This window comes from Pantherophis guttatus, chromosome 5, assembly GCF_059756535.1.
Source record: "Pantherophis guttatus breed Tessera chromosome 5, ASM5975653v1, whole genome shotgun sequence".
NCBI classification, from domain to species: Eukaryota; Metazoa; Chordata; class Lepidosauria; order Squamata; family Colubridae; genus Pantherophis; species Pantherophis guttatus.
This window is the reverse complement of record NC_142067.1, coordinates 131,263,295-131,271,726: the sequence shown is the minus strand read 5'-3', so window position 1 is coordinate 131,271,726 and position 8,432 is coordinate 131,263,295. Positions and strand designations below refer to the sequence as shown.

At 45.2% G+C, this 8,432-nt stretch overlaps 1 long non-coding RNA gene across 1 annotated transcript; it reads right to left on the bottom strand.

Moving 5' to 3' along the window:
* Window positions 1-2,004: 2,004 nt before the first annotated feature.
* LOC148113576 (uncharacterized) lies at window positions 2,005-6,897 on the bottom strand. Its single transcript, XR_015728331.1, has 2 exons — window positions 6,381-6,897; window positions 2,005-2,242 (listed from the first exon to the last, which is right to left on the bottom strand). It is a non-coding gene; the product is annotated as an uncharacterized LOC148113576 (long non-coding RNA).
* Window positions 6,898-8,432: the final 1,535 nt, after the last annotated feature.

Genomic DNA, 8,432 nt, shown 5'->3' with positions numbered 1-8,432 from the left:
GAATGTTTTTGAAGGGAGGGGTTTCATTTAATTTCATTGACCTGAGCTACCAATCAACTATCTTTAAGTCTCCCCAGTGTAGCACCAGTATTCACTCTCCCATCCCCCCAGATACTAATCCCATCCAACCTCCATCACTGAAGATGACAGGAGAGGGCAACTAGGGTAGCCCGAATGGCTCAAAAGCTCTTGGGTGCAGCTGGATTTGAGAGCGCTCTGGTCCTGCAACAACTGCAGCCCTGGCTGATACCTTGGGAGAGCCTGGTGGGAATAAAGGATCTTCCCTGGTAAACATGGAAAAGGTGGTGCTGACTGCCTAACTCCGTTGGGCCATGCTGCCCCCAAATGATCCCAGGATAGAAGGCTTAGGGAGCTATCTTCTACCTAAAGTGAGGAAGAGGAAGGAATCCTTCGCACGCCCTTCACCTTGGACCTCTAGATGACCTGGATGCAATGTACATTGCCTGGATCTTTACTTGTGTGGTATGAAGACAGGACACCCTCGCAGTTGCCTTGTCTCCCAGGCTTGGGACTCGGTCATTGATAGGCACTGCTCTACAGGGAGGTGACATACTTCGCTCCCTCAGCAGAGGACATTGGAGGGGCCTGGACCTAAATGCTTGATGGCCAACCATCAAGGCAGTCAAACCTCAACTGTCAGTTCCCAGTTTGCAACCCTGGGGTCCACATGAAGAAGGCCTCCAGGCAAAGGGAGGTGGAGAAAGCCCCTGCTACTCATGGGGTCAGCACTAGGAAAACTCACCGCTACTTACAGTCTTCCCTAGAAGTGCCATGAGACTGCAGAATATTCCATCCCAGCTCAAAGGGGGTGGACGCTTGACCAGGAGCAAGCCAAGCCTCTCCAGTACAGAAGAACTCAGCCTCGTGATGGACTTCAGCATCTCTAATTTCTCTAATTCAGCATCTCTCATTTCTTGTTTCTCCAAATGGGCTCCAGAGGATGGTAGAGGACAGGAAAGCCTGGAGGAACATTGTCCATGGAGTCACGATGGGTCGGACACGACTTCGCAACTAACAACAACAATTTCTCGTTATGGGGGATTCCAGCATTATTGATCATTCTGAAGTAAGAAACAGGTTGTCACCAAGGTAAATTTTAGGGTTTTGTTGTTGTTGTTGTTGTTGTTGCTGTTTACAGACGAGGAAGGAAGGGAAATCCCATTAATGTTTATTTATTTTTTTTGCAGAGGAAGTGAGGGAGAGAAGAGAAGATCTCTGATGCATTACTACAAGACTGGGTCCCTCAGGATCACCGGCAAGATCTCTGCAGCCTCCAAAGGCCTTGCCTTCCCCTGTAGAGCAGCGTGGAGAAAGCAGTCAAGAGCACTAATGAATCTGCATGGGAGCAAAGGGCTCTCCTTCCCCATCACGCTTTTCAGAAATGCAGGGGAAGGAAGACGAAATGCACGGAGCTAGTAAAGGCAGCACTGTAAAAATTTAAGTAAACAGAGGAGGTTCTTAAAAAAAAGAACACCTGTGGGCCCCATTCCTCGATGGCTTGGATGCTGGGCCTTCCCCTTCCAGAGCCTCCCCTTGGCCACACCGTGTAGTCAGTCCAGAGCAGGATTTCCCAATCTTGGCAACTTCCACACGTGTGGACTTCAGCTCACAGAATTCCCCAGCCAGGATCTAATTTAATCATCTAACTGAATCGTCTAATTATGGCCTAGGAATTTGGGGAGTCAAAGTCCATGCATCTTAAAGCTGCCAAGGGTGAGAACAGCTGTCCTAGAGAAAGGGGCTTCACTGGGTTTTCCAGGAAGGGCAGAGACTGGGAAAGGGCTCCTTGTTCTTTCCTTGGTAAGGGATGACAGCAGCCCCTCCCCCCTTTCAGCCCTCCCCCACCCCCTCAGAGTGTCGAAGTACACACACTGTCCGTGGAGCTGAAGGCCACAACAGCTTTGAAAGGCTCATCAGGGATTGCGCTACAGAGAACAAGAACACATTAAAACTCTGAAAAACAGAAGTATCCCTGAAGCTACATTAATGATGTACCATTATTATTTTTAATTCTTTGTAGTTATAGTTTAAAACACTCTTACAGGGATTCTCTTCCCCCTTAATTCCACTGATAAATCCAGAAATATGTGAATAGACAGAAACACAACCTGGGCAAATGACCGTTGAAATACCTTGCCATCCGAATAGGATCCCTGAGATGCAGGCTGTGCCCAGATTTTCAGAGTCACTCAGAGCCAAGAACCACCAATTGCTTCCAAATCTGAAAAAAGAAATTCATTTGGCATCCATGAAATAAGTAGAATAATAGCTGCCTTTTATAACGGAGTGAAGGCGGGGTGGAGTCTGAATTTCGATGGCCAGATTTAGCAGAGGATTAATGGTTAGTGAAGGGTATATTGGCATCCTGGTTTAACATGCCCAACCTGAGCAGGATGGTGTCCTTACAGTTAGCAGAAAATGCAGCAAGTGGCAGGAGTATCATTAAATCAGGTAGCCTCTTCTAGTCTGATTTAACTTCCTAAGAAAGTATAACGTGAAAGTCTTGGTTGACCATGAGCCTTTGCTCTGCAGGGCCCATCGATTGACGACCATAAAGGAGGTGAAGAGCCTGACCTGGACTGAAAGCATATAAATTAATGAATACAGTGAAACAAAACATTTTGTGTTTGTGAATCTAAGAGAAAAGAGAAGGATGTAATAGGAATGAGTGACCTTGTAGAGTGGAGTGGGTGAATGGAAATGAACTTATAGAAAGGGTTAAAATGTATATCAGCAGAATATGAATTGGTGTCATCTTGACAGTTGTGGATAGCGGGAAATTGTGGAATGGTGACATGTAGTATTCTCTAGGGAATAATGAGAGAGAGAGAGAGAAAAAGAAAAAGGAAGGGAGGAAGGAAAGAAGGAAGGAAGGGAGAAAGAAAGAAAGAAAGAAAGACAGACAGACAGACAGACAGAAAGAAAGAAAGAAAGAAAGAAAAAGAAAGAAAGAAAGAAAGAAAGAAAGAAAGAAAGAAAGAAAGAAAGAAAGAAAGAAAGAAAGAAAGAAAGAAAAGTGGATACAGTTTTTGCTTTGTCTGGAAAACTGGGCTGGGACATGGCATGCAGTACAATCCAAGGGTTTACCAAACATGTGCGAAGGGAACCGCTTTGTTTGTTCCTTACCGCTTGTTCCCACTGTAACCCAACTAGTTACCCTAGATCTATGAGTTCTCCCATATTGTGCATATATTTCAGTGAACTTTCTAGGTTTATGTTTATGGATCGGAGTTAGATGTGCACACGCCAGCCTCTCCTTATTTGCGTAAAGCCAGTAATTTCTGACTGTTGCCTGATGAAGCCCCCCATTCCCTGGGCAACGGTCCCGAGAAGGCTGCTACCTGCATGTGGGGGGCGTTTCACGTTCCCTCACCTCAGTGTTCCCAATCAGCACCGAATGCAATTCTGCACATCCACTCATTGTACCCACAATTTTGCCTGTGTGGCATTCCAGAGGACTATTATTTGAAGCCTCCTGTGAACTAGAGAGATGTTTACATTCTAAAATGATTTTTAATGCTAAGAATGGGCAATTATGGACTGAAAATATTACACAATGTAGCATTTCTTTTATGACATATAGGAATGGTCTCCATAAAAATAATTCCTTAGAGACATTCAGATTTAGAGACTTTGGAACCTACGGCTTGAAATGGTAAGATGTGAATTAGGAAAGCGCATTCTGGAGTCCTGAGGTCATTCCGGTCTCATTGTTTCAGCTCTTTTAGCAAAGTACCTGATTGCCAGGCCTTTGTTTCCTCACAGGAAGTTTACTCCATCCCTGTCCTTGCTTCGTGGCCTTCACCGTTTATAAAAAGCTGTCCTGCTGAGGCTTACGGTACGATTTCTCAAAGTCAGAATGGCTTCTTAACAATTGGTTCAGTGTACACGAGAGCCCCCCGTTCTCCACTCCGGGATGTGGTCAGCCTTTTGCACGTGGGTTTACCTCAGATCTTTCTCCCATATGGGCTGCATCAACAGAGGGATGGCGTCAGGATTGGGGAGGGGGGGTGGAATACTGGTCTATACCACAACTGGTGAGGCCTTATTTGGAATATGGCATCTAGTTCTGGTCACCAGAACACCAAAAACACAACACATGGACCATCGTTTCATCTGGAAAACTCTGAGCACCTGAGATCGAGCCAAGTCCAGAAACACCAGAGAATTCCTGGAGGCCTGGCACTCAGACAAATCAGCCATCAATAGGCACATAGAGATAAACAACATCTACACACCATTCAAAAGAGATAATCAAGAAGCCCAAAAGGAAACAAAAACACTGAAACACCTTTTCGTCAGCAATCAAATGACCAGAAATCAATACCAAGTTTAACACTAGATTAATAATCAAGAAGTAAACAATACCCCAATCAAGGAACTACTAACAAAGACAAATAAGCTAAAAATAAACAATAGTCTAATCAAGGAACTACCAAGATCACTCCTACCAATACTTACAGGGCAAGCCACTGGTATATAAAATGAGAGCAATGCCCTCCCCTTTTAGCATTGGTGACGTTACCTAGTTTGGTAACGAAACGTCTGCAAGAAAGCAACCAAGCTCAGAGAGCACCCCTGAGCAACAATTTTTCTCTTCTATCGGTCATTAATCCAGCCTCAGACAATTGTTATACAAGCCATTAAGAGGAACAATCTGGCTAGGCAGAACTTGGTTCCCAGATGGCTATGACTTGCTTGGACACTGTGGGAATGAATGGAGTCAAAGGAAGGGAGAAAGTGATGTAGAAGATTTAATAATCTTCTATAATTATGGATTGCCAACAGTTCTCTGCAATCTGTTTCTTCTCGACAAATGGGAGAACAAAAATTTTTCAGAGAAAAACTAGCTGTAATAAAGGAAGTTGGAGACGGTATAGCATAGCTCAACATACATCTGCTCCTAACATCTACAGGCCTGAATTTGGAAAGATGGTGAAAAGAGCACCTGGGATTGTGATGGGAAAGTTTGGGGCGAGAAATCTGTGCATTCGTGGTGTGTGGGCTGCAGTCTACTTTTGGGTGTTGAGAGACGGATTGCATGATCTTCCAATGGGGGAAGAACTGCTGAGCCTGCACAACTGAACAGCCTCATCAATAAACATTTGCTCAGATTTGGGGGCTCAGACGCACATTTGCAATTTGCTTCTCATCCATGGTTGCTTTCCTGAAAGCAGTGTACAAATATGTCAGCTGGCCTGCTGAACAAATAGTTCTCCTTTTTGGCTCTTTGGCCAAACATCTCCGAGAAGCATTAATTCATCTTGTCAGGAGCCTGAACCAATTGGAAGAGGTGCTGGTTTCAGCTAACTCTTAGTGGTTTTGTCCCAGGCTGTTATTTTTAAAGATGCCTTCAGATCAAGAGGGAGCCAGGAGAGAAGAAAACTGCTCTCCGTATAGTCAAGGCTGCACGGCTTCTTCTGGAAGACTGAAACCATCGTCCCAGAAACGAGAACTCTTCTATCAGCCTAATTCTTGAAGCAAGTTTGCACCTTTGAGGTTCCCTTGCAAAATTCACCTTTCCCTTCCCACCCAAACTGACTTTGACAGTTCAGCATTACAAAATGAAATTTAACAGAGACAAGTGCAGATTTGTTCTCTTAGGAAAGAAAAACCAAATGCTCAAATATACCTGGCTTGTATGTGCAGAACAGACCCTGCAATGAGATTCTGTGCATGGATCCCAATTACTGCCGAGATCTTTGGTTTACCCACTAAAAAGAAGGGATCGGCCCAGAGGGTATCACCTACTCAGCTTACTTGTTTCAGGAAACCTGCCACAGAGGTTGCTCAGGCCACACTTCTTAAAATTGCTGAGAGACACTCAAGGAGAATAAGACTCCTCCTGTGAGTAAGCCATTCAATGTCAGCAAGGAAGGTAGCAATTTGGACTTATCTTCCAGATAAGCAAGGTGGAGATAGGACTTAAATCTTTCAGCAGATCTAAGTTTGGGTGTTGGATTGTTTTTAAACTCCCTGTTTCAAATCAAATAATGTCCAGACAAGCTGCAGAATTTTAGCTCCAGGATCATACATCATTCTATGGTGATATCATAGAAGATCTGTGGCTCAGAATTGAAGTGTGGAGTTTTTGGTGCTCAATGAACTTGGTTGTCTGCTTGCAGGTGTTTCTTTACTCAGCTAGGTAGCACCAACAGTGAGCGTGAGTGAGTGAGTGTGGGATTTGCTCCCTGTTTATATACAACCACTTGCCCTGCCAGTGTGGGTGGAGGTGTGGTTTCCTCCTTGGGGGTTCCTTGATTAGAACATTGTTCTCTGCCTGATTGTTTGTGCCAAAAGGTCAAAGTTATTGGGAAGCAATCAAAGGTTAATTTCAACCAAATTGAAGTTTGGTTTACCTTTAAAGTCCTTTGTGACTTGGAGCCAAGTTAGTTATGGGAACGTCTCTCCCCAGTGGCATCACCTGTCCTGTTAGATCCAGCAGGAGACTCATGCTCCAGGCCCCATTTGCAAGGAAGTGGCATCTGGCAGAATCCAGGAAGACACGTCTTCTTCCCAAGAAGCTTCCCAGGCTCAGGCTCCTTCTGAAGATGGCTTCCCCCCCAGAAGTTGTGGGTGCTCCATCACTGGAGGCTTTTAAGAAGAGACCGGGCAGCCCCTTGTCTGGCATTGCATAGGGTCTCCTGCCTGAGCAGGGGGTTGGACTAGAAGACGAGGACCGCAGCTCGCCCTCTTTGAAGCGGGCCCCGCTCGGCTTATGCGGGGAACATGGCCAAGGCGGCCCTCGAGAACCGCCGCACTGCTTGGCTCGGAGCGCCTGGTCTTCTCTGATCCTTGGGGGGGGGAGATGGGGGAGGCGATCTGTTGTGTTAGTTGGAGCAGCTTCTTTTGCGCAGAGACCAAAAGACAAGCAGGCTGGAAAGAGAAGAGCGAGAGAGGTTAAGCTCTTTTTTTTCCTTTTCTTTCCCTTTTGCTGCAGCTGTTTTGCATTTGCTTGAGAATGGGCTCCTCCGCTGCAGGAAAGGAGCTTTTCTGTTGCACATGCCAGCGGTGTATGGGAAGACCATAAATATAAACTTACTTGAAATGTTTCTGCAACTTTGAAGCTTCTCAGATTATAGTTGTGCTTCTGCTGATGAGCTGTTCAACACTTGGACGAGCCAAGTCTTCCTACAAATTTGAGAAGTCAGGTTGCCAAATATAGTTATTTATTTAGACAATTATATGCCACATACTACAAATCTGTGCTTGTAGACAACCTATCGTCCTAGGTACATTTTCTTTTACATGCCTCCCGCCAAGATTTCTCACAGTTGAAGAAATTTCTTGCCAGATTTGAAGTCTCGGATTTGCTCCGTAGACTTAGAAATCCTCACGGGAACTGCAGCATCGTAACTGGATCATTTATCTCTGATGCCTCCAACTAAGTTCTACAGAAATTCAATGGGAATAAATCAAATTAGAAGAAAACTCTACAGACTGATACTACTTTTGCAGGTCATATAGGCTTTGCTATATGGACGCCAGTTTCTGCTGAAGGATCTTACTGTATTTGGGGAAAAATTTTGGCAGAAATATTTCATTCTGTTTGTATGGACACAGAGGGTGGACCTATTCAATTCCAGCCTCCACAATTACACCAGGAGGTGAATTTTGGAGAAACACGATGTTCAGAAACAATATGCCAAGAACCTAATTTATATAAGCATCTAAGAGCAAGAAAATCTTTACAGCTGATGGAGTGTGGATTTTTCAAGCATGAGGAGACACTGTAAACATCTCATATTCTCATCCTTAAAGTTGTTGTTTATCATTGTATAGAATCCTAGGTTTTAGTTTATTTGGATTTATATACCGCCCTTCTCCCGAAGGACTCAGGGCGGTGAACAGCCAAAATAAAACATATACAATATAAAATTTAAAAAACAATTTAAAACTTATTAAACAAATTTGGCCCATACTAATTAAAACACCCCATTTTTAAAAACAATGTAAAATTAAGCAATTAAAAAGAGTTAGGCCAGCCCAGCTTGTTGGAATAAAAAGGTCTTGAGGGCACAGCGGAAAGTGCGTAAATCTGGGATCTGGGGGGAGCTCGTTCCAAAGGGCAGGTGCCCCCACAGAGAAGGCTCTTCCCCTGGGGGCCGCCAGTCGACACTGTTTGACCGGTGGCACCCTGAGGAGCCCCTCTCTGTGGGAGCGTACTGGCCGGTGAGAGGCTACCGGTGGCAGAAGGCGGTCTCGTAGGCACCCAGGTCCTAAGCCATGGAGCGCTCTAAAGGTGGTAACCAATACCTTGAAACGCACCCAGAAGACCACCGGGAGCCAGTGCAGCTCGCGCAGGAGAGGTGTTACATGGGAGCGCCATGTCGCTCCCATAACCACCCGCGCGGCCACATTCTGGACCAGTTGGAGCCTCTGGGTGCTCCTCAAGGAGAGCCCCATGTAGA